Consider the following 24612-nt stretch of genomic DNA (forward strand, 5'->3'; position numbering starts at 1 on the left):
AACTAAGCGTTTGTTTAAACAAGCTCTGAGACAGTGCAATGGCTACACATGAAAGTGACAGGTTTCAGAGTAGCAGCCGTGTTAGTCTGTATCTGCAAAAAGAACAGGAGTACTTGTGGCACCTTAGAGACTAACAAATTTATTTGAGCATAAGCTTTCGTGAAAGTGAGTTAGCCAGGTCTCATTCTAGTCTCTAATTATTAACTTCACAGAACCACACAATGTCCAGTAGGTGCTCAAGAGAAACTGAGGCCAGAATGGCAAGACATAGCGCTGCAGCTCAGGAATAAGGTGCCCTGGCAGAGCTGGCTGAGGAAAGATGACAGTGCCTGCTTTTCCACTATGTCTGGCTCTAGCCAGCAACAGACAATCGTTTTTGTGGACAAAATTCGTACTTCTAACATCAGTAGCCCTAAAAAGAGAATTAGCCAAATCTGGTGAAAAAACTTTACAACAATGAAATGGCAAACAAGTCTTCAAAAGATGCTAACTTGAGCTCAGCAGTTAACTATATGATATTTATACAATTTACAAATCCAAAACTGTATAACATACTATTGTACACACTGAACCCGAGACGATATCCCTGAGACTCTCACGTTGGCTTTAAAAAAAAAAAAAATCTAGACAGTTTTTGCTCCTTAGATCTGTTTTGCATAAAACAGGGCTAACAGAAACAGCTTAACCAAGAATTGGATTGCTTCAGATTACAAATGGGTGGTTCTTTAGGTGAGATACACACTTCTGTATTAATTGTCAGTTATAAACTAGTGCAGAAGAGGGACAAAAATTACCTAGCCAATATAAGGATAAAGAACAGGAGTACTTGTGGCACCTTAGAGACTAACAAATTTATTAGAGCATAAGCTTTCGTGGGCTACAACCCACTTCTTTGGATGCGGATACAGACTAACACGGCTGCTACTCTGAAACCTGTAAGGATAAAGTATCTCGTGCTTTGATATCAAAGTGTCAAGTAAATAAGACCAAATGTATTCAGTTCTGAAACACTCTGCAAGGATGACACAAACTTTCATTTTGGTGAGCTGTAAACTACAGACTGCCGGTCAAAAGGCTAATTTTAGCTAATGACTTCGATGAAGTTCAACTAGCATGTTAAGAAAAAGCCCAGTCTAGCTCAACACCATACCATTCATTTGGTATTTCATGACAACCTCTCCTTTCATACTATATATTAAAGAGCACAGTGGTTCATTTCAGCTTTTGGAGCATCCACAAGTTTAGCTGAAAGAAAACCACAGGGTCTATATACATTTCTATATACAGAACACAAAATAGAAAGATTGCTGCTACAAACCTGTTAAGAAAACAACCTCTACCTTTGGGAGCTTGAACTGTAGTTATCTCCTTCCACACACAATCCTTTTATTTCCTTCCTCTTTCAGTATCAAAGGTTGCCAGAGAATAAAAACATTTAGTGGGTAAATGATCTGCTTATCTAATCCAATCAGAATCATACTGTGTTTCTGCTCTGTTGGCAGGAATCAGTCACTGCAATAAGTGCATTCTGTGTATTTCATTCAAGTCTCAGTTATGGATATTAAAACTAAAAGGAGAATTTGAGAAACTGAAACCAAAAATCCATATACTAGAGAGCATTTACATTTACCTTGGGTGCCAGTTTAACGAATCCTGACTGAAAGCAGCAAGTTAGACCTGTCCTCATTAAAATTAGCCATTTAGACAGCTAAATTTTCTTGTATTCAGCTTACCTTTATACTGTTGACCTTTAAGTTGTCCACATTACAGACAGACCTAGTTATCAATGCAGAGAAGTGCAATGGCTTGAGGTGTCAAGACAAAGTCCCTTAAGATTCAATAACAAGTGGGTAGTTGGAAGAAGCAGCTAAACCATCTCAGCCTGAATCCAAATGATCAGAGGAGTTTGAGATGGGAGAGATGTATTGGATCATCAAGCCCATCCCTCTACTAGGGCAGGATAGAGTTGTACACAGAGAACTTAAGATATTGTTTTACATGATTTATCCAAAAGGCCAAGATTAACAGGAGTGAGAAAGATAGAAACATATCAATAGAATCTTAACCCAAGACAAAGAGTATGGGGGTGAGAGGGAGAGACTACTATGGAAGGGAATGCAAAAGGGTGAAAGATTTAAACATACCAGCACCACTGCTTATTTAGGTTTTTAAGAAAAAACACCATAGCACAGCCTTCTGGAGAAAGAGTAAAGAAACACGTTTGTTGCTATAGGAGGCATAGGGACTACAGCTGCAAGTAACAGAATAGCCTCTCTGCAGAGGATACAAGAAGAACTTACAGTGAGTGAAATCAGATGGCCTTTCAGTTCATTTATTAAAGTGCTTTCAATTCCCATTTCAAGGAAAGAAAAATATTGAGCAAAGGAAGTTAGTTAGGATCCAAGTATTTTAATCAATACAAGGACTTTTTTTTGGGGGGGAGGAGGGGGGTAGAGTATTAAATGAATCTGTGATCTCCATCCAGTTTTTAGCGAGCAGATCACCATCATCCCACAAAACCCTACATTATACCTGGCACTACCTGGGAAAGAGGATTTCATAGTCCAGTGCTGTTAATCCAGCACCGTTTAAACACAACAACATTTACTCGTAATCAATGGGACTGCAAACTCTTGTTCTAATTTGGCTTTTAAAAAAAGGTTTTCATCAAATGCTGAATGGCTCATATTTACTCTTCCTTTAATTAATCCTTTACTTTCTTACAAGCTTCTAACTAAAACCAAATGTTTCCAATTAATGACTTGTTAATGTAGGAAATAGGACAGAATTTCAGTATTGCAACCAACAAACATTAGTTTTGTTTTGTTTTTTAAAAAGCAAACTGTTCCCCTAAGCAGCCTGAGGAAAAATATATATTGTCTGCAAGTCTCAGCCAGGATAAATATTCGGTGCTGGTTGCCTGGAGAGACAGTTGCATCTTTAATCCAGAATTTCTATGCTGCTTTAGAAAATGCAACCAACCATCCTGAGGCCGCACTATTAGGCCTGGTCTACACTAGGAGTTTATGTCAAATTTAGTGCCGTTACATCGAATTAACTCTGCACCCGTCCACACCACGAAGCTATTTAGTTCGACATAGAGGTCTCTTAAATTCGACTTCTGTACTCCTCCCCAACGAGGGGAGTAGCGCTAAATTCGACATGGCCATGTCGAATTAGGCTAGGTGTGGATGGAAATCGACGGTAATAGCTCCGGGAGCTATCCCACAGTGCACCACTCTGTTGATGCTCTGGACAGCAGTCCGAGCTCGGATGCTCTGACCAGCCACACAGGAAAAGCCCCGGGAAAATTTGAATTCCTTTTCCTGTCTGGGCAGTTTGAATCTCATTTCCTGTTTGGACATCGTGGCGAGCTCAGCAGCACTGGCAACGATGCAGAGCTCTCCAGCAGAGATGGCCGTGCAATCCCAGAATAGAAAGAGGGCCCCAGCATGGACTGATCGGGAAGTCTTGGATCTGATCGCTGTGTGGGGCGATGAGTCCGTGCTTTCCGAGCTGCGCTCCAAAAGACGGAATGCAAAGATCTATGAGAAGATCTCTAAAGCCATGGCAGAGAGAGGATACAGCCGGGATGCAACGCAGTGCCGCGTGAAAATCAAGGAGCTGAGACAAGGGTACCAGAAGACCAAAGAGGCAAACGGACGCTCCGGATCCCAGCCCCACACATCCCGTTTCTACGAGGCACTGCATTCCATCCTAGGTGCGGCCGCCACCACTACCCCACCACTGACCGTGGACTCTGAGGATGGGATATTGTCGATGGCCGCTTCCTCAGACATGTTAGCGGACGGGGAAGATGAGGAAGAAGATGAGGAGGACGAGGCAGTCGACAGCGCTTACAAGGCTGATTTCCCCAACAGCCAGGATCTCTTCATCACCCTTACAGAGATCCCCTACCAACCGTCCCCAGCCGTTAACCCGGACACGGAATCAGGGGAAGGATCAGTCAGTAAGTGTTTAAAACATCTAAACATTTATTTTTTACAGAACAGGAATATTAACAATATTAACAATGGGTTTTGCAAGATTACTTTGCCCATGGCGATTAACGGTTCAGTCCCTGGCAGTGCAACTACTGAAAAAAAATCTAACAATGTCCGGTTTAGCATGATTGTTCTGCCCAAGCCGCTCTACTGTTTAGTCCCTGCCAGTGCAGCTACAGTAAAATCCTGTCTATATGTCCGGGGATAGAGCAGAAATCCTCCATGGACATCTCCACGAAGCTCTCCTGGAGGTAATTGGAAAGCCTTTGCATCAGGTTCCTGGGGAGAGCGGCCTTATTGGGTCCTCTGTAGTAGCAAACATTTCCGCGCCAGGAGACAAGCAAGTACTCCGGGATCATTGCCCTGCAGAGCATGGCGGCATACGGCCCTGGTCTTTGCAGGCTTTCCCGAAGCATCCTTTCTTTTTCCGTCTCTGAAATCCTCATCAGAGTGATGTCGCTCATGGTGACCTGCTTTGAATTAGGTAGGGGAATGTTAGTATTGGGACTGCTTGCCTGTTCCTTTACAGAACTGTAACCGGCGGCTTACAGCCACGCGGTGGAGGTGGGAGAGGGGCAGCATACAGGGATCTTTCCCTGGGACAGCCGCGAGGGGGTGGGACAGGGGCAGAGTTCATGCTTGCCGGATTGCTGGCAGCAGGGACTGGCATTGCTTTCAATGTGAAAGGAGGCCAGTGCTACTATTAAAGTTTTAAGCAGCCACAAGTCTACGGCTTACCATGTCGGCCTGCTACACAAATTCCGGTGTCCTGCACCGCTTCTCTGATCTGCACTGCAAGACCCCAGGCACTGAATGCGAAGGCCGAAAATTCGACCTTGTCCTGAGTGCGCATGTGATAGGTGCTGTGCATGGTCTTGTTCACAGAGAAAGACTATGTTCTTTGTTCACAACGAAATTTATCTTTCTGAGGAATTCACTCCCTTTTTCCCATTCCCACAGCTGCGACTGTCTCCCAACCCAGCCTGGCATCACACTCCCAGAGGCTAGCGCAGATTAGGCGTAGGAAGAAGAGGACACGGGAGGACATGTTCTCAGAACTTATGGGCTGCTCCCGAGCCCAGGCAGCCCAGCAGACCCAGTGAAGGGAGAACTTGTCCCAAATGCACCGATCACACATGGAACGGGAGGAGAGGTGGCGGCAGGAAGACCAGCAGGCGACTCAAATGCTGCTTGGACTAATGAGGGAGCAAACGGACATGCTCCAGCGCCTTGTGGATGTTCTGCAGGACCGGAGGCAGGAGGACAGAGCCCCGCTGCAGTCTCTCTCTAACCGCCCTCCCCCGCCACCAAGTCCCATACCCCCCTCACCCAAAGTCCAAAGAAGGAGGGGCGGCAGAGTCCGTGAAAACTCTCACTCCACCCCTGCAGACTGCTCTACTACTAGAAGGCTCTCATTCCCCAAAATTTGACAAGTCCTTTCCTTCCCGCCTCACCCAAGCCCCCGTCCAAGTTTCACCCCCCAGTTTCATGTGTAGTTGCTAATAAAAAATACTTTTCTGTTAATTACTGTTTCCATCATGTTCTTTTAGAGGAGAGTCTGTCTGAAGGGGGGGAAGGGGGTTGGTAATTGGACAGGACAGTCACCTTTACCAGGGTACAGAGGCGGGGGCAGGTTCAGCAGCAGGGCACACACACATTGCAGTCACTAGTTACCCTGGTCAGTCTGGGAGGTGGTTTTAGTGTTCTGTGGTGGGTGGGGGGTGCTCTGTGACTTTGTGGCGGGGGAGGGCAGTTACTGATCTTATGCAGCGGTCCTTATCCTGGATCACAGAGCCACGCAGCAGGGGATCTGTAACCGTCCTCCCCCTGCCACAAAGTCACATAGCCCCCCCCCCACACAGAGTCCCGAACAGGAGGGGTGGCAGGCTCCGTTGAAACCACCAGTCCACCACTGCGGAGCCTGTCATTCCTGGAGTTTAGAAGCGTCATTTGCATCACTACACTACACCCGCTCCCCACCACAGTCTGCGTCCCAGTCTCAACACTTTCCCACGAAAACAGTAATAAAGAAAACGGTGTTCATTAACAAAATTCAAGTGATTTTATTTTTAAACGTGGGTTGTAAGGGGGGGGACGGGGTATGTAACTGGAAAGGATACTGAACATTTAGTGGGTAAAGAAACGGGGGCAGGTTCAGCTTCTCTGTACACGAACTGGAAAGTCACAGGTTACCCTGCTCACTCAGGAACCTAGCTTTCAAAGCCTCCTGGATGCACAGCGCGTCCCGCTGGGCTCTTCTAATCGCCCGGCTGTCTGGCTGGGCGTAATCAGCAGCCAGGCTATTTGCCTCAACCTCCCACCCCGCCATAAAGGTCTCCCCCTTGCTCTCACAGAGATTGTGGAGCACATAGCAAGCTGCAATAACAATGGGGATATTGGTTTCGCTGAGATCACAGCGAGTTAGTAAGCTTCTCCATCTCCCCTTGAGACGGCCAAAAGCACACTCCACCACCATTCTGCACTTGCTCAGCAGGTAGTTGAAGAGTTCTTTTACAGTGTCCAGGGCGCCAGTATAAGGCTTCATGAGCCAGGGCATTAGCGGGTAGGCTGGGTCCCCAAGGATGACTATAGGCATCTCCACATCCCCAAGAGTTATTTTGTGGTCCGGGAAGTACATACCTTCCTGCAGCCGTCTAAACAGACCTGAGTTCCTGAAAACACGAGAGTCATGAACCTTGCCCGGCCATCCGACGTTGATGTTTGTAAAACGTCCCCTATGGTCCACCAGTGCTTGCAGCACCATTGAAAAGTAGCCCTTTCGGTTGATGTACTGGCTGGCCTGGTGCTCCGGTCCCAGGATAGGGATGTGAGTTCCATCTATAGCCCCACCGCAGTTTGGGAATCCCATCTCGGCGAAGCCATCTATGATGACCTGCGCGTTTCCCAGGGTCACTACCTTTGAGAGCAGTACCTCAACGATTGCGTTGGCTACTTGCATCACAACAACCCCCACGGTAGATTTGCCCACGCCAAAGTGGTTCGCGACTGACCGGTAGCTGTCTGGCGTTGCAAGCTTCCAGAGGGCTATGGTTACTCGCTTCTGGACAGTCAGGGCTGCTCGCATCCGGGTGTCATTGCGCTTCAGGGCAGGGGACAGCAACTCACAAAGTTCCATGAAAGTCCCCTTCCGCATGCGAAAGTTTCGCAGCCACTGTGATTCATCCCAGACCTGCAGCACTATGCGGTCCCACCAGTCCGTGCTTGTTTCCCGGGCCCAGAATCGCCGTTCCACAACATCAACATGACCCATTGTCACCGTGATGTCCTCGGCGCTGGGTCCCGTGCTTTCTGACAGGTCTGTGCTACTCTCAGACTTCAGGTCCTCACCGCGGTGCCGTAGCCTCCTCGCCTGATTTCTCTGCATCTGCCTCTGGGAAAGGTGGATGATAAGCTGCGAGGTGTTGACAACGGCCACAACTGCAGCGATGGTTGCAGCGGGCTCCATGCTCGCAGTGCTGTGGCGTCCGCGCTGTCACTGACCAGAAAAGTGCGCCAACTGATTTCCCGCCGGCGCTTTCAGGGAGGGAGGGCGGTAGTGACGGACGGATGACGACAGTTACCCAAAAGCACCCTCGACACATTTTTTTACCCAGAAGGCATTGGCGGCTCGACCCAGAATTCCAATGGGCAGCGGGGACTGCGGGAACTGTGGGATAGCTGCCCACAGTGCACCGCTTCCTATGTCGACGCTTTCCCCGTTAGTGTGGACTCACAAAGTCGAATTACTGTCCTTAGTGTGGACACACACGTTCGACTTTGCAATATCGATTCCACATATTCGATTTAAGTAAAATCGAACTACTCTCGTAGTGTAGACATACCCTTAGAGTTAAAATAACCTTTGTGAAGAGAATACTGACTAAACAGGGATAATGCCGAAGGCTGATAAGGAGACGCCTCCCTTAGGAAGGTTACCATTCAATGCCAGGGGTAAATGAGAGAGTTAGTAAAACTATATCAAGCACAGAAAGTCCAATCATAAACCAAGTGAAATAATTGATAGGTACATAAAACTCAGTGATGATGGGTGTCTGAAATTACATGGATGCTCGTAATGCATTTCCTATAGTAACATATCAGCAGTTTTAAGGATTTACGGAGCACATTTTACACAGCACAAGTACCACTTATAAAAAAACACCACCACCACCACAAGTAGTGGATAACACTTTTGTATCAATCTGGATTATTTTCTCTGCCAAGAAGCAATCTTCCAGATTTACTCCACTACACTGCAGCAGCAGGCAGTTTTCCACACTGGATCTCTGCTATGACAAATCCCCCACTCCCCTTCCCCCCACAATTAAGGTTATGTCAACAGTTAAGTAGCCAATAAAGACATCAGGAGACAATGTCAGCTTTGCAATTAATTTTGCTAGAAACGAAAGCCATAAACCAAATACTGGTGTTTAATGCTGACTGCTTGAGACAAGACCCACCTTGCAGTAATTGTATCGACAGAACAAGAAGCAATGGTCTCAAGTTGCAGTGGGGGAAGTCTAGGTTGGATATTAGGAAACACTATTTCACTAGGAGGGTAGTGAAGCACTGGAATGGGTTACCTAGGGAGGTGGTGGAATCTCCATCCTTAGAGGTTTTTAAGGCCCAGCTTGACAAAGCCTTGGCTGGGATGATTTAGTTGGTGTTGGTCTATGAAATCTGCCAACTCTTAACTCATTTGTATCAAGACTTTCATCTGCTTCTTTTTAAAGACCATAGCACACGATTCTTTCTGTAATTCTCTTTTCCAGCAGACTAACTCTCTTTTTATCACGCCCACACATGATCACATTTACAATAGTACTTACTTCGTTCAAATGGTCCAATTTAACACGGTTCTATTTTTGCTGGCTCTGTACTTTGACACTAATTAATCCTGGACTAAATGCAGGAAGGCTAGCTCTCAACATGTCAGAGGTGTACTGCCACCTGCTGGAGAAGAGATAAAAATAGTGCCCTCTCCCTTAATTAACTATCACTGACAGAAGCATAGAGAAACCTACTGTAATTCACAGATCAATAAAATTTGAAGTAATAATCCCTCTGTGAACTTTGGGTCAAACCATATTAGAAAAAATTGCACTAACATGGGTTTGAACTGTAGTGAAGACAGGGCCAAAATTTATCTGGGTCCAGGGCATTTTGATAAATGCAAATCAGAGCAGACCCAACAAACTGAAGATTCTTGCCTAGTTTGTATGTGTGTTTTTTCCATTATTTCTTCTACATAGGAAAATATTTAACTTTCTTATAAAGCTAAAGTGTCTTCAGCACTAAAGTTTTATATCACACATCAACATATGCTCAGGGTTTGATTAAAAGAAGCAAATAAAATACCCCAAATATTTTAAAACTCTGCATGCTATCATAGAAGTTATTTTGTTATAGCCAGAAGAGTTAATAATCAGACACCCTACTGGACTAGAATCAATGTATAACTGAGTAGAGAGCTCATATGTAATCTAGTGGCAGCATATTCTAGTGGACTACGTTTGGGACTAGAACTATGGACACAACACTTAACATCTCTGTTTCAGCTTTCCCTTCTGTAAACAGGGATAATAATATTTACCTAATTCTTAAAGGTGCTGGCAGGATTAAAGTTTGTACAACACGTTGAGGATGTTAAATGCTATGTAAGTGCTAAGTATTAGATAACATTGTCCCCAGTGGGTGAAGAGATGATAATACTGAGTGGGAAAAGGCCTCCCCACCCTGAACCCATGTAGACTGCCCCTCCATAGATCTGACTAACAGTAGGGCAACACACATGCACCCTAGGCAAGTCGGTTGTTTTGATAAAACAGATTTTATCAGGAAGCTGACAAAATTTTTTTTCAGAGTTCAGCTCCCTCCCTAACTGCTGGCACTTCTGCCCCCATAGCCAGTTATGCCTAACTAACCAAACAGCATCATCTGAGCAACTGTTGCCAAAAAGTCATGGCTTCCACTGGAAAAAAAGGTCAAGCCACCCTTTTCCCACATATCTCTCCCCCACAGTCCATCATCACCCACAGAGAACAGGCTGAGCCTCCCTTTCACGTCCACTGAATGTTATTCTTTCAAATTAAGGAATCTTTTAAACAGATATTAAGAAGACCAGGATAATGTACTTTTGATCTAAGCAACATGGGATGATGCTGGAGTAAGCAGTAGTCTACAGAGACAACATCAGATACTTATCCACATCCCCTAAGCAATCATTTGGCTGATAGTCTGGAAATTGCTAGTGTTCTAAGGATTAAAAATCCTCCAGTGACTCAATCCCCATTTAAACCAGAAGCAGATTGCTGAAACAATCTGTTTCTACACCTAAACCAAATTTGTGTACCAAGTGTGCTATCATTCAAACTTAGAAAGTAGCCTTGTCTGGATTCAGGCGGTCTATCAATCGGATAGTTCAAAGGTCAGCTCCCTCTCCCACCCTAAAGTTTAGTCCAGTAAATGGGGTACAGGACATCAGGGCAAAATATATAAATCTAGTTTTGACAGGTTAGTCCATCTAAAGCAGCAACACTGTGTAAAAGCACCTGGGAGGGCTGGAGGTAGAAAGATCAACCGTTCTCTCTCATCCCTCCAACCCTTTCACTAGTTCACAGGTGAAAATTACAACAATATACAAAAATTACAACACACCACACTGGTCTCAAGATAGTACATGGAATGTTTCTCCAATAACTTTAGAGCAGTAATAAAGCACTAAGATAGCTGCTCTTACACTTTGGGAAAGCAGTTTTACTACAGAAATTGAAGTCCACACACATGAAAACTGGAGCTGGACAAGGGAAAAAAACAGTTACTAACCTTTCCCTAACTATTGTTCTATGAGATATGTTGCACATGTCCATTCCGATTTAGGTATGTGCACGCCCCGAGCACAGCTGTCGGAATTTTTTCCCCTATTGGTATCTGTCGGCTTGGCTCTAGAGCCGCTGGTACAAGGGGGCCCCTGCCGAGCCTGCACTCCTCAGTTTCTTCTTACCGACCACTCCGAGAGTGGGGCTGGTGGATGGGTCTTGGAATGGACATGTGCAACACATCTTGAAGAAAAACAGTTATGGAAAAGTTAGTAACCATTTTTTTCTTCAAGTGTTTGCACATGTCCATTCTGATTTAGGTGACTCACAAGCTGTAGCATCGGAGGTGGGCTCTGAGTTGAGGGGCAAGCCGACTGTAGTACTGTTCTGCCGAATTGCACATGGTCTCTTGCCTGTTGAGTATTGGCAGAATGAGCTGAAAATGTATGTACTGAGGACCAGGTTACTGCTCTGCAGATATCCTGAATGAGAAAGGTCCTGAGTGAGAAAGGCCACTGATGAGGCCTGAGACCTTGTAGAATGAGCTGTGAAGTTCAGTGGAGGGGGAAATGCCTGTGTGGTCATAGCAAGCTCTGATACAAGATGTTACCCATGACGAGATCCTCTGAACAGAAATGGGAAGACCTTTCATCCTTTTAGCTATCACCATGAAGAGCTGTGGGGTTTTGTGGAATGGCTTGGTCCTTTCAATATAGAACGCCAAAGCCCACCTAACATCCAGAGAGTGCAAGCATTGTTCCTCCCCATTAATATGCGGTTTAGGGTAAAATACTGGCAAAAATATGGGTTGGTTGCAGTGAAACTGGGACACCACCTTAGGAAGGAAGCTCAGGTGTGCACGTAACTGTGCCTTGTCCTTAAAGAAGACTGTATAAGGAGGTTCTGCAGTGAGGGCATGGCTCTCTGACACCCTCCTGGCCAATATGACTGCCACTAAGAAAGCTACCTTCCATGAAAGGTGAAGTAGTGAACATGTTGCTAGTGGCTCGAAGGGTGGTCCCATCAATTTTGAAAGGACAAGATTCAAATCCCATGGGGGGATTGGCTTCCTCACTTGAGGGAATACCCTCTCCAGGCCTTTAAGGAAGCAGATTACCGTCTTATGAGAAAAGACCGATCTATTGCCTATCTTCGGGTGGAACGCAGAGATGGCTGCCAGGTGGACCTTGATCGAGGAGAGGGCCAAGCCCTGCTCCTTCAGGGATAGAAGATAGTCCAAGATGAGTTGTAAGAGGGTTTCCAGAGGGGACATTCCACGTTGTGAAAACTGAAAGAAGAAACACTTCCACTTGGTGCAATAAGCAGCCCTCGTGGAGGGTTTCCTGCTGCCTAGGAGGACTTTATAGACCTGCTCCGAAAAGGCTCGCTCATCGGTATTTAGCCATGAAGACTCCATGCTTTCAGAAGCAAGGAGCCAAGGTTTGGGTGGAGCAGATGCCTGTGGTCCTGGGAAATCAGGTCTGGGTGGAGCAGAAGTGTGACCGATGTCTCCATGGACAGTTGAACTAGCATTGTATACCAGTGCTACCTGGGCCAAGCTGGAGCTATTAGGATGATTCGCGCCTGATCCTGTCTGATCTTTGTCAGCATCATGTGAATCAATGGAGTGGGCGGAAAGGCATAACAGACCATGTCAGCAGGAAGGCATCTGTGATGGATCCTGGGCTATGACTCCTCAGGGAGCAGTACTGTTGACACTTCCTGTGGGCACAGTTAGCAAACAGATCTATCTGGAGATAACCCCACCAGCGGAAGATGTCCCACGTGACATTCGGGTGAAGGGACCACTTGTGGTGAGCGGAAAAGAACCTGCTGAGGTGATCTGCGAGGTGGTTCTGTACCCCAGGTAGATAAGAAGCCTACAGCTTGATTGCATGAATGATGCAGAAATCCCATAGACTGATTGCCTCCTGACAGAGGGGATGAACAGGCCCCACTTTGCCTGTTGATGTAATACATGGCTGACGTATTGTCCGTGAGAACTGAAACGGTCTTGTTTGTAATATGGGGCAGGAACATCTGGCAAGCTAGGCAGACGGCCCTGAGTTCCGATATTGATATGGAGCAATAGCTCCTCCTGTGACCATAGACCTTGTGTTCTGAGATGACTTAGATGGGCTCCCCAACCTAGCGCTGAGATGTCGGAGACCAGATGTGCAGATGGTTGGAGCCTTGCGAAGGGTACTCCCTTGCATAATACTCTGTGGTCCAGCAACCACTTGAGGGAGTCAAGGACCTGAGGCAACACAGTGAGGACCCTGTCCAGTTGGTGCCTGGACAGGGAGTACAACAAGCTCAGCCAAGCCTGGACAGGTCCGAGTCTCAGCCTTGTGTGTTGCATTACATGTGAGCAGGAAGCCATGTGACTGAGAAGGCTTAAGCACAGTCTGACTGTTGTGATGGGGTGCGACTGAAGGGAACAACTAAATTACCTGGAAACATTCGTCCGGGAGACAGACCTTTGCCAACGTCCAGTCTATAAGAGCTCCGATGAACTCTATTTTTTGAACAGGTGTTAGAGTTGACTTCTGTATGTTTATGACAAGGCCCAGGTCCAAGAAGGTTGACTGTATAAGGGCAATGTCGGACTGTACTTGTGCTGGGACTGGCCTTTGATGAGCTGGTCGTCCAAGTACGGGAAGACATGAACTCCTCTTTTCCTTAGGAACGCTGCTACCACTGCCATACATTTGGTAAACACCAGCCAGGCAGTTGAAAGGCCAAACGGGAGGCCAGTGAAGTGATAATGCCCCTGATTCACCACAAACTTCAGGAATCATTTGTGACCTTGGAATATTGAAATATGAAAATATTAGTCTTTCAAATCGAGGGAGGCATACCAGTCCCCTGGATCCAGCAACAGAATGATGGACGCCAAGGAGACCATGCAGAACATTAGCTTTTTGAGGTAATGATTGAGTTTGGTCAGGTCTAGGCTCGGCTTCAGGCCTCCCTTGGCTTTGGGAATCAGCAAGTAAGTTGAATAGAACCCCTGTCCCCTTAGCTGACCTGGAACCTCTTCCATGGCTCCCATCCAAAGAAGGGATTGCACCTTCTGCTCTAGCAGAGGCTTGTAAGAAGGTTCCCTGAAGAGGGACCGGGAACTGGGGGGAGGGGCGCAGGAGAATGTAGAAAGAAACTGGAGGGTATACTCCATATATTAAGAAGAGGATCTGAAACATAAGGCCTTGTATCCGAGGCCTGAACTAAAGTAACGGTCAAAACTTGCTGAAGCACAGTCAAGTTGTGAGCAAGAGGCAGGCCCTGCTCTCAGAATTTGGCAAGCACAGGGCTAATATTGCAAAAACGCATATTCCTAAGAGGTGCTGGGCACAGAGTACTCACGCAAGCACATTCCAGAAGGGTGGTACCAGAACACCTCGATACCAGCACATTACCCAAAGATAACAGGAACACACTGACCCATCCTAAAGATAAGGTCAGGATGACAGCACGATGGATAGAGATGTTTTGATCAAACCAACATGTACAAGGCAATGGGTGGCACCCTGATATATCAGGGGCAATATGTAACTTGTTTGTATTGGTGTATAAAGATGTATCTCAGAGGGAATGTTTTTGGCCAGCCTAGGGGGCAGTGGAATGTCCCACCATTGACTGAGCTGCATCCATTGTCATGGGCATGAATGTATTAGAGTCTGTGTGATACTAGCACCGTGCTTCGTCGACAATAAACCTGGCTGGGTACCTTCGTACCTTAACGGACTTTGTGGTCTTTGAGCAGTTCACTCGAGGTCTGCTGTGTCAACTGTCTGCACAGAGCTGGGACAGCACACAGGGAGAACAAACGCAGCCGAACATCTAACCACACCCTGATTCTACTGTGTTTAAAACCCAGCGGTCAGAAGTAACCCATTTCCAGGACTTGAGGAAGTGGGTAAGGCAGTTGGAAAAGATGGGGAATAGATCCTGAGATTGGGGGGTTGGTATGTCATCCTCGAGAACCTTGTCAAAACGAGTGTCTCAAGTTGCCTGAGCGGCGTAGGCCCAATTGAGAAGGTCCGGTGGCGGCGGAGGGTGGAGGTGGTCTGCAACTGAATCCTCTACTCCTTCCCCTCCTCTGGTCATGGCTAGGCTGCTGGGCGTAATAGCGCTTAACTGCTGGGGTCTGTATTGCCTTCTAGGCTGAGACGGGTTATGCAGCCCTAGAGATTTTAATGTGGCCCTAGAATCTTTAAGGCTGTGAAGCCTAGTGTCTGTTTGCTCTGAAAAGAGCAAAGAACCTTCAAAGGGCAAGTCCTGCAGTGTCTGCTGGACCTCCTGAGGAAAGCCAGCTTCTTGGAACCAAGAGCTCCTTCTCATGGTAACCACGGTGGCCATGAATCTAGCTGCAGAATCAGCAGCATCCAAGGCCACTTGCAGTCTTGCCATTGTCCACCAGAGCTGAAAATGCCTGCTGGTTGTCTTGAGGGAGTTTCGCTCTAAATCTGTCCATTGACTCCCACATGTTAAAGTCATAGCGATCCAGCAATGCTTGCTGGGTCGCTATGCAAAGTTGGAGGCCCCCCACCATTGAGTATGCTTTTCTGCCGAGTAAGTCTAACTTCTTTGGTTCCTTTGCTCTCCGCGCATGACCCATCTGTCCTTGCCGGTCCCTCTCGTTGGCCGCCACCACCACGAGAGATCCCGGCGGGGGATGAGAAAGTAAGAATTCACAGCCCTGAGCTGGAATGAAATATTTGTGCTCCGTTCTCTTGGCTGTCGGTGAGAGGGAGGCAGGTGTCTGACACAGGACCTTAATCGGCTTCATTATCGCCTCATCGCAGTGGCAGAGTGACTTTTGCAGGCACTGATGCTGATAAAATAGCCACCCGCTTTAGCAAGTCTTGGGGGGGCCCTTAAATCATCTTGAGGGTGGGAAAGCCCTCTTCGCTATAAGATTGTCATCCAGTGAAGAGGAGGATGTGACATTCTATACCTTGGGGGAGCGTGCTGTAACCCCCATATTCCTCATTTTTATATAATCGTGATCTTACATATAAAGCATGCCTTGTAAGGTATCAGGGGAAAGGTTATGATCTGCTGAAAGTCATTTCTCTATCCATATATGTATATCATTAATGCATATGAAGTTATGAGAATTGTGTAGTATGGTTGTCACTAAAACATGCTGTAAGTTGGGGGAATCAGCCAGATATTAGCTCCCCAGAGGCGACAGCAAGGAAAGTAAGCAATGCCCAGGCGGGGTATCAAACAACCCATCAACATCTATGTCCAGCAACGGAGCTACACTGCAATGACTCACCTGCATGAGGCCACACCCAGGGAATTGCTCAACCTTGCTTGGAGAGACTCAGTAATGCTCACCTGACTCTGAAAGGGGGAGGGGGGCGCAAAGCCAAGGGGGAGGAAAGGACACGAGAAAAGAAGAGATGTTTGCCATGCTCTTCCTCTCTCTTCCACCTACATCTACAGACACCACACCAAGTGACTGAAGCGCTGATCAAAAGGGAGAGCGTGACTGAAGAGCAACCAGCCAGCCTGTGGTGAGAAGCATCTAAGTTTGTAAGGACATTGAAAATGTTAAGATCAGCTTAGAATGCGTTTTGCTTTTATTTCATTGGACCAAATCTGACTTGTTCTGCTTTGACTTATAATCACTTAAACTCTATCTTTATAGTTAAATCTGTTTGTTTATTCTACCTGAAGCAGTGCGTTTGGTTTGAAGCATGTCAGAGGCTCCCCTTGGGAGAACAAGCCTGGTACATATCAATTTCTTTGTTAAATTGACAAACTCATATAAGCTTGCAGTGTCCAGCGGGTATAACTGGACACTGCAAGATGGAGGTTCCTAGGGTTGTGTCTGGAACCGGAGATATTGGCTAGTGTCATTCAGTTACAAGTAGCTGGGAGCAGCTTACATGCCAGAGGCTGTGCATGAACAGCCCAGGAGTGGGGGTTCTCACAGCAGAGCAAGGTGAGGCTGGCTCCCAGAGCCAAGGATTGGAATGACCTCGCAGATCACCGGTCCAGATAACACCAGAGAGGAATGTCACAGAGGAAGGGGCATGAAAAGCTGTTCTTTCTTCCATCGCCTCATCTACTCAGGATGCCTGAGCCTACTGTTCGGTACCAGTTACGGAACCGGGCTGCACGTCAGGGTCTGTACCGGGTTGCATGCCGAGCCCTGTGCCATGTTTGGTACCGGGTGCAGCTCCTCCCTTGGTACTGGTCGGTTCCAGCGTCTCTCGTTGCTGTGGTGCCACAGTCTCCAACCGGACCAAGAAAGAGCTCCGCAAACTGGTGCCCTGGCCTGGGGGAAGCCCATGCGTTCCAGAATCGTCATTGCATGGGATTCATCCCCCATGGGCCCATAGGCCAGGTGTTCTGCACCGTCATCGCCACTGTAGCTCCGGAAGCCACCGATGGTCATGGGGAGCGGTGGCTGTAGCGCCAATGGTTCTGTAGCGGTGGCTGTAGCGCCGATGGTCCGGAATAGGTGCCTGAATCTGACCCCGGGAAGGAAGAGGCATAGGAAGTGTGGTCCCCACAGCATTGCCGACCCTCCTGGTGCCGGAAGCTGGAGGGGAGGCAATCAGAGGTGGTTTCCTCCTAGAGAAGGGTCTTGGCACCAGTCTCTCAATGGTGGAAACCTCAGTGTTTCCTGGTGCTGCCAGGGGATCCTGGTACTAGCAGAGTCAAAAGGTCCCTGGCTGCCGCATACGCCTTTGGCATTGAAGGGACCGTGAATTGGTTGGCGCAGTGCTGGCTGGAGTGCAGCTCCTTTTGCGGAGTCTGTGGCACCGGCATGGTCGTTGGGGCTGGTTGCCATTGTGGGAGCGCGACCCATCCCGGGTCTCGCTCCATCCCTATCTCCCTTGCTGCTGCTCTCTGGCGCCGGTGGGCAGCTCTTGTTGTGGTGCCTGCAGTGCCTCTTCTTTGGGGAGTGGTGCTGCGGCCCTCTAGCGGTTGGCAGTACACTCTGCACAGATGCTGATGTGCTCAGCGTCGAGTCTGATCTCGGTTCCGAGGCGGGTCTCAGCGTGGCCTCCATAAGGAGGACTTTAAGTCTCGCTGCCCAGTCCTTCTATGTTCTGGGTTTGAATTCCTGACAATTCTGGCAGAGGTCTTTTCTATGGCCTTTTCCCAACCACTTGAGACAACTCAAGTGTGGGTCACTGTTGGGCATAGGCTTCCCACAGGAGCACGCCTTAAACCCCGGGGACCAAGGCATGCCCTGGTGCCAGGGGCCGGGACCTCCTCTCCAGACACGGAGAGGTGCCCTGCTAGCCTTAACTTGCTAAGAATCTACTAAAACTACTAATTTTAAAACACTACAACTAACTATAGATAACTATACACAAATAGCCGATTAAGGACAACCACCAAAAACTTTTTGCCAAGGCAAAGAAAAGGGAGTTCCGAACAGTCGTCACGGGTGTAAGAAGGAACTGAGGAGTGAGGGATCGGCAGGGCCCCCTTATACTGACACTATGAGTGTGTGGCACGAGGGGGTTCTAAAGCTGAGTTGACAGATACCACTAGAGGAAAAATTTCTGACAGCTGTGCTCGGGGCACACACACACCTAAATAGGAATGGACATGTGCAAGCACTAGAATAAGAAGAGGAATTAAGGTTTGTAATTTTTCTGAGAGAGAGGGCTATACAAAATATGGGAATATACTGAAAATGAGAACAAGAGCAAATATAACGAGCAAATATCTATACCCTGAAGGGGGTTTTGTATCATTCCATGGAAATGTTGAAAAAATCTAACCCCTACTATTCCATCTCTTGCTCATTAATGAAGAGGTGATGGCTCATTTGGATTCTGAACACATTTGGCTTACTGTAAGTATTTTTCTCCTCCCAACTATACAGAATGAACTCTTTCAAGGGGAATTTTTTCTTCCCTGTCACAATTGACACTATCTAAAATCAGATGTGTAAGTGACATGATCTCATTCGTTGACTCAACTAAAAGCTGTTGGTCTGCAGTAATTCTGAAATCAGACACCTTTCTGATCCATATTAGCAATATGCACTTTTGCCTAGAAACTCAGAAGTTGCTTTTCACATCCAAATCATCTTCAAAATTCTCCTCTTGTTTGTGCAGGTACATGTGTTAATCCATCCTTCAACATTTTCCTCTCCCGTCCTCCCACCCCAGACCTTCCAGGCTAAACCCTCAGGAACCCTAAACCCTAAATCTGAGGAAGAATGCTGCCAGCTAATAAGACAGATTTTTCATGCCCACATTTTCTGTATCTCTCAACTCCCTTCATCCCATAAGAGAGGGACATACAAGGAGTATTTACAAAAGCCTCATAACACTGGTGCTTGTCCATTACTTAAAAGTGTATTGGAGCCATGTGTGGTATATCAGGATATCTAACATAATTCATCCAGCACTGTTGTACGAAGTTACATATAGAGGTATTTACAGACACTAGATTGAAACCAAGCTAACTTTCAATTCATTTATCAAGTTCCCATATAGGAGAGGTGAATGAAACGTAGAGCAAAGAAATGTAGGCCTAGTCTACACTAAAAAACATTTACCAGGATAGTTATACTGGCAAACTCTCCTAGCATAGTTGCAGTTTTTGCTGGTATAGATTACACTGGTTCCTCCAATGAAATATGCTATACCAGCAAGAGCAGTTTTTTTGCCAGCATAACTGCATCTACTCTAGGGCTTTTGTCGGTATAGAAATGTTGTAAAAAACTCACCCCATACTCACATTACTATACTGGCAAAAGGCCAGGTCTACACTAGAAACTAACACTGTATGCCAAGTAGTTCAAGGGTAAATCAAGTGTAAATGGGATGGGTCTTGCTGCCTCTGGTTCCTTACTTCCTATTTACCAGGCAGTGGGAGTGTTCAGTGCAAATTCAATTACTGTGAAGTATGTTTACTTCACCAGCAAACAAAGTAATGGGAGAAGATATGATTTCAAAGAGAAAAGTAATAGAGTTTTTGTTTTCAGCTGAAGCCCAGGTACAGAGAGCTGGGCCTCGGAATCATGAAAGCTGAAAAGAGTGAAGCACAAACAAGAGATTTATGGCTAAGATATACTATTCAATAGCTGGAAGAATTGATAACAAAACCAAACAAGATTAAAAAAGAAGGGCATTGTTATCTGACATCGGCTTTTAAAATAGCAATTGTTAAATTGCTTCCCAACTCTTACGAACACAGTGGGCTTCATTTCAAAGACTTATATCCATATATCTGAAGTGGAACAGGTTTTAGTGGCACCAAAACCAGCTAGACTTCTAAACCGACTTTTCAATGGGGGCTGCTTAACAGCAAGATTTGTAGAGGATATCTAAAACTTGAGACAAAACTCAAAGGTAAGACAGGACTAGTGCAATTCACAATTCAATGTCCAAAAGAAGCTGAATTTGAGAGATTTGCACATGAATGCTATTAAAATAACCCCTTCGAACCATATGCTTCTCCACTGCTCAGAAGCCTCCTGAGGTTTGTGCATGAATTTTTATTTTTTTTTTTAAAGGTAAATCTGTTTGCTTATGAGGGAGAAAATATTGTCAAGAAACAGGAGGGGCTTTGACCGCCACATCCAGAGCTCGCAGACCCAGTTTTATGCATTTAGCAGGGCAAAGTGGCCTGGATTCAGTCATGGCTATACAGTTGGACATTTGAAAACAGCTTAGACAGACAGATTAATTGCATTTAACTGCTCAGAAGCTAAACAGCTCAAATCACTATCTGTAAGCATATTACTCAGCCAATTTTTAATACATTTATGTGGCTCTTGCTATACACCAAAAACTCCAGATGTGTCTTTGGAGATTCCTGGAACTGCTCCTATGATTGTCCAAAGACATCCAAATTGGAACTATTAAAAAAAGGAAGGAAGGGTCCTGAGTTTAGGGAGACTGCTCAGCTAACATATGCAAAAGATTTGAGAGATCTGAAACACAAAGGAGATACAGTTGCCCTCATACTTGAAACCACCCTACTTGTAACATTAGTGAAGCAGGAAGAACGGAAAATGAGATTCACAAGCAACTGAATTTTCAGATGAAGAAGTCTACCTGATCCTAGAGTACTGTTAAGGTGGTAAGCAGTGAGGAATGAAATTGACATTTGGGGGGAGCTATTCTCATCTCCACGAATGCTCAACTACTATTATATACTAGGAAGTTAAGCCTATGGATAGGAGAAGAATAGAGTTGTAGCACACGAATGAGGCAGCAGAAGCAACTTATGCATCCTTGATGAGCCAGTAGTAAGATAATCATGCAACTAAACAGGCCTTGATTAGCAAGGGGAAGGAAACCAACTAATAAGAAAAGAACCCAAAGGAGGCATTAGCAAGTTCTGGATAAATTGAAAGGAAATCTCCCTACTAATAAAAGATAAAAACAAGAATAAGATATTTACAAATCCTGATGACCGTAGATTTTTGCTGGCCCATTTATACAATTTACTTTAGAGTTCATTAAGGACTTGTCTACACAGGGAAATTGACCCACGGCCAATGGGAGCTTCAGGGGTGGTACCCAAAGACAGGGCAGCGCACAGCAGAGCCGCCTGCCCCATCCCACCCCACCCCCAGGAGCCACTGCCAGACATGCTGGACACTTCTGGGAGCGGCGCGGGGCCAGGGCAGGCAGGGAGTCTGCCTTAGCCCCGCTGCGTGCCACTGTCACCCCAGAGCCGCTCGAGGTAAGCGGCGCTGGCCGGAGCCTGCATCCCAAACCCCTTCTGTACCCCGCACCCCCTGCCCTGAGCCCCCTCCCACACCCCGCACTCCCTCCCGCACCCCAACCCCCTGCCCTGAGCCCCCTCCCACACCCCGCATTCCCTCCCGCACCCCAACCCCCTGCCCCAGCCCTACATTCAGGGGCCGGCATACAATTTCCCCACCCAGATATGGCCCTTCAGTGGACATGAAGAATAATTGATCACCGCCCTTTTTATAACAACCATTAATACAGTGGTTCTCAAACTTTTGTACTGGTGACCCCTTTCACATAGCAAGCCTCTCAGTGTGACCCCCCCTTATAAATTAAAAACACTTTTAAATATATTTACCATTATAAATGCTGGAGGCAAAGTGGGGTTTGGGATTGGGGCTGAAAGCTCGCGATGCCCCATGTAATAACCCACGAGCCCCTGAGGGGTCCCAACCCCCAGTTTGAGAACCCCTGCATTAATATATCTGAATACTTATCAGTCTTTTTTCAAGACAATATATGCCCAATTTTTTTAACCTTTCCTCATGATAACAGGTTTAGAAAACCTGACATTTTTGTTGCTTTCCTCTGGGATCTCTCCCCAAACACAGCCACCCCCAGCTCCACCCATACACAGCCCCCCTCTGGCCACCCCCCTATACACAGCCCCCCCTCTGACCTCCCCCAGCTCACCCCAAACACAACCTCCCTCCGACCACCCCCAGCTCCCCCCAAACACAGCCCCTGCCTCTGGCTCCCACTCAAACACAGTCCCCCCTCCGGTCATCCCCCAAACACAGCCTCCTTCCGGCCACCCCCAGCTCCTCCGTTACACAGCCCCCCTCTGGCCACCCCCAGCTCCTCCGTTACACAGCCCCCCTCCGGCCACCCCCAGCTCCTCCGTTACACAGCCCCCTTCCGACCACCCCCCAGCTCCCCCCCCACACAGCCCCCTTCCGACCACCCCCCAGCTCCCCCCCCACACACAGCCCCTCTCCGGCCACCCCCCAGCTCCCCCCAAACACAGCCCCTCTCCGGCCACCCCCCAGCTCCCCCCCCCACACAGCCCCCTTCCGACCACCCCCCAGCTCCCCCGTAACACAGCTCCTCTCCGGCCACTCCCAGCTCCCCCATAACACAGCCCCCTTCCGACCACCCCCCAGCTCCCCCGTAACACAGCCCCTCTCCGGCCACCCCCCAGCTCCCCCCCCACACAGCCCCCTTCCGACCACCCCCCAGCTCCCCCATAACACAGCCCCTCTCCAGCCACCCCCCAGCTCCCCCATAACACAGCCCCTCTCCGGCCACCCCCCAGCTCCCCCCCCCACAGCCCCCTTCCGACCACCCCCCAGCTCCCCCCCCACACAGCCCCCTTCCGACCACCCCCCAGCTCCCCCCCCACACAGCCCCCTTCCGACCACCCCCCAGCTCCCCCCCCACACACAGCCCCTCTCCGGCCACCCCCCAGCTCCCCCCAAACACAGCCCCTCTCCGGCCACCCCCCAGCTCCCCCCCCCCACACAGCCCCCTTCCGACCACTCCCAGCTCCCCCATAACACAGCCCCCTTCCGACCACCCCCCAGCTCCCCCCCACACACAGCCCCCTTCCGACCACCCCTAGCTCCCCCGTAACACAGCTCCCCTCCGACCACCCCCAGCTCCCCCCATAACACAGCCCCTCTCCGGCCACTCCCAGCTCCCCCATAACACAGCCCCCTTCCGACCACCCCCCAGCTCCCCCCACCCACACAGCCCCCTTCCGACTACCCCCCAGCTCCCCCCACACACAGCCCCCTTCCGACCACCCCCAGCTCCCCCGTAACACAGCCCGTCTCCAGCCACCCCCCAGCTCCCCCCCACACAGCCCCCTTCCGGCCACCCCCAGCTCCACCCCCACACAGCCCCCTTCCGACCACCCCCCAGCTCCCCCCCCCACACAGCCCCTCTCCGGCCACCCCCCAGCTCCCCCCCCACACAGCCCCCTTCCGACCACCCCCCAGCTCCCCCCCCCAGCCCCCTTCCGACCACCCCCCAGCTCCCCCCCCACACACAGCCCCTCTCCGGCCACCCCCCAGCTCCCCCCAAACACACAGCCCCCTTCCGACCACCCCTAGCTCCCCCGTAACACAGCTCCCCTCCGACCACCCCCAGCTCCCCCCATAACACAGCTCCTCTCCGGCCACTCCCAGCTCCCCCATAACACAGCCCCCTTCCGACCACCCCCCAGCTCCCCCCACCCACACAGCCCCCTTCCGACCACCCCCCAGCTCCCCCCACCCACACAGCCCCCTTCCGACCACCCCCAGCTCCCCCCACACACAGCCCCCTTCCGACCACCCCCAGCTCCCCCGTAACACAGCCCCTCTCCGGCCACCCCCCAGCTCCCCCCCCCAGCCCCCTTCCGACCACCCCCCAGCTCCCCCCCACACAGCCTCCTTCCGACCACCCCCAGCTCCCCCGTAACACAGCCCCCTTCCGACCATCCCCCAGCTCCCCCCCCACACAGCCCCTCTCCGGCCACCCCCCAGCTCCCCCCAAACACAGCCCCTCTCCGGCCACCCCCCAGCTCCCCCCCCCCACAGCCCCCTTCCGACCACCCCTAGCTCCCCCCTAACACAGCTCCCCTCCGACCACCCCCAGCTCCCCCATAACACAGCCCCTCTCCGACCACCCCCAGCTCCCCCCCTACACAGCCCCCCTGCACTTTCAAGTCACCTGCCAGGCAGCCCCGAAAGCACAGACGGGACCCTCCCGACAACGGCTCTACCCCGCCTCCCGCGGGGGCCCGCCCAGGAGAGGAGCCTGCGAACCATCGAGAGCTGCTGCCAGAGTGGTACTAGAGGGGGAAAGGAGGCCTCCTAACCATAGAATATGCGGCTTCCGGACAGAGCGGCGTGGCACCCTCCTAACCATAGAGAGCGCGGGCTCCGGACAGAGCAGCTGTAAGCTGGCGGGGGAGGTCTCCTGACCACAGCAAGGGACCCTGCCCAGTGGTGGGGAGTCCTCTTAACCACAGAGAGCGCTGCCGCCTGTTTCCTGTACAAAGGAAAGCGGGTCTCCCCGCCCACGGAGGGGTACATGTGGGCTCCGTGGAGT

The 24612-nt window shown here is 49.0% G+C and overlaps 1 protein-coding gene across 1 annotated transcript in view; it reads right to left on the bottom strand.

The window, feature by feature from the left end:
• The window catches only part of TMLHE (trimethyllysine hydroxylase, epsilon), a 43562-nt gene extending 19264 nt beyond the window's left edge, over nt 1-24298 (bottom strand). Inside the window, exon 1 of the mRNA XM_065411065.1 lies at nt 24232-24298. The gene's annotated coding sequence lies outside the window, so the exon portion shown is untranslated. The remainder of the gene's footprint in view (nt 1-24231) is intronic.
• Between the last annotated feature and the right edge of the window lie 314 nt (nt 24299-24612).

This window comes from Emys orbicularis, chromosome 9, assembly GCF_028017835.1.
Source record: "Emys orbicularis isolate rEmyOrb1 chromosome 9, rEmyOrb1.hap1, whole genome shotgun sequence".
Lineage (NCBI taxonomy): Eukaryota > Metazoa > Chordata > Testudines > Emydidae > Emys > Emys orbicularis.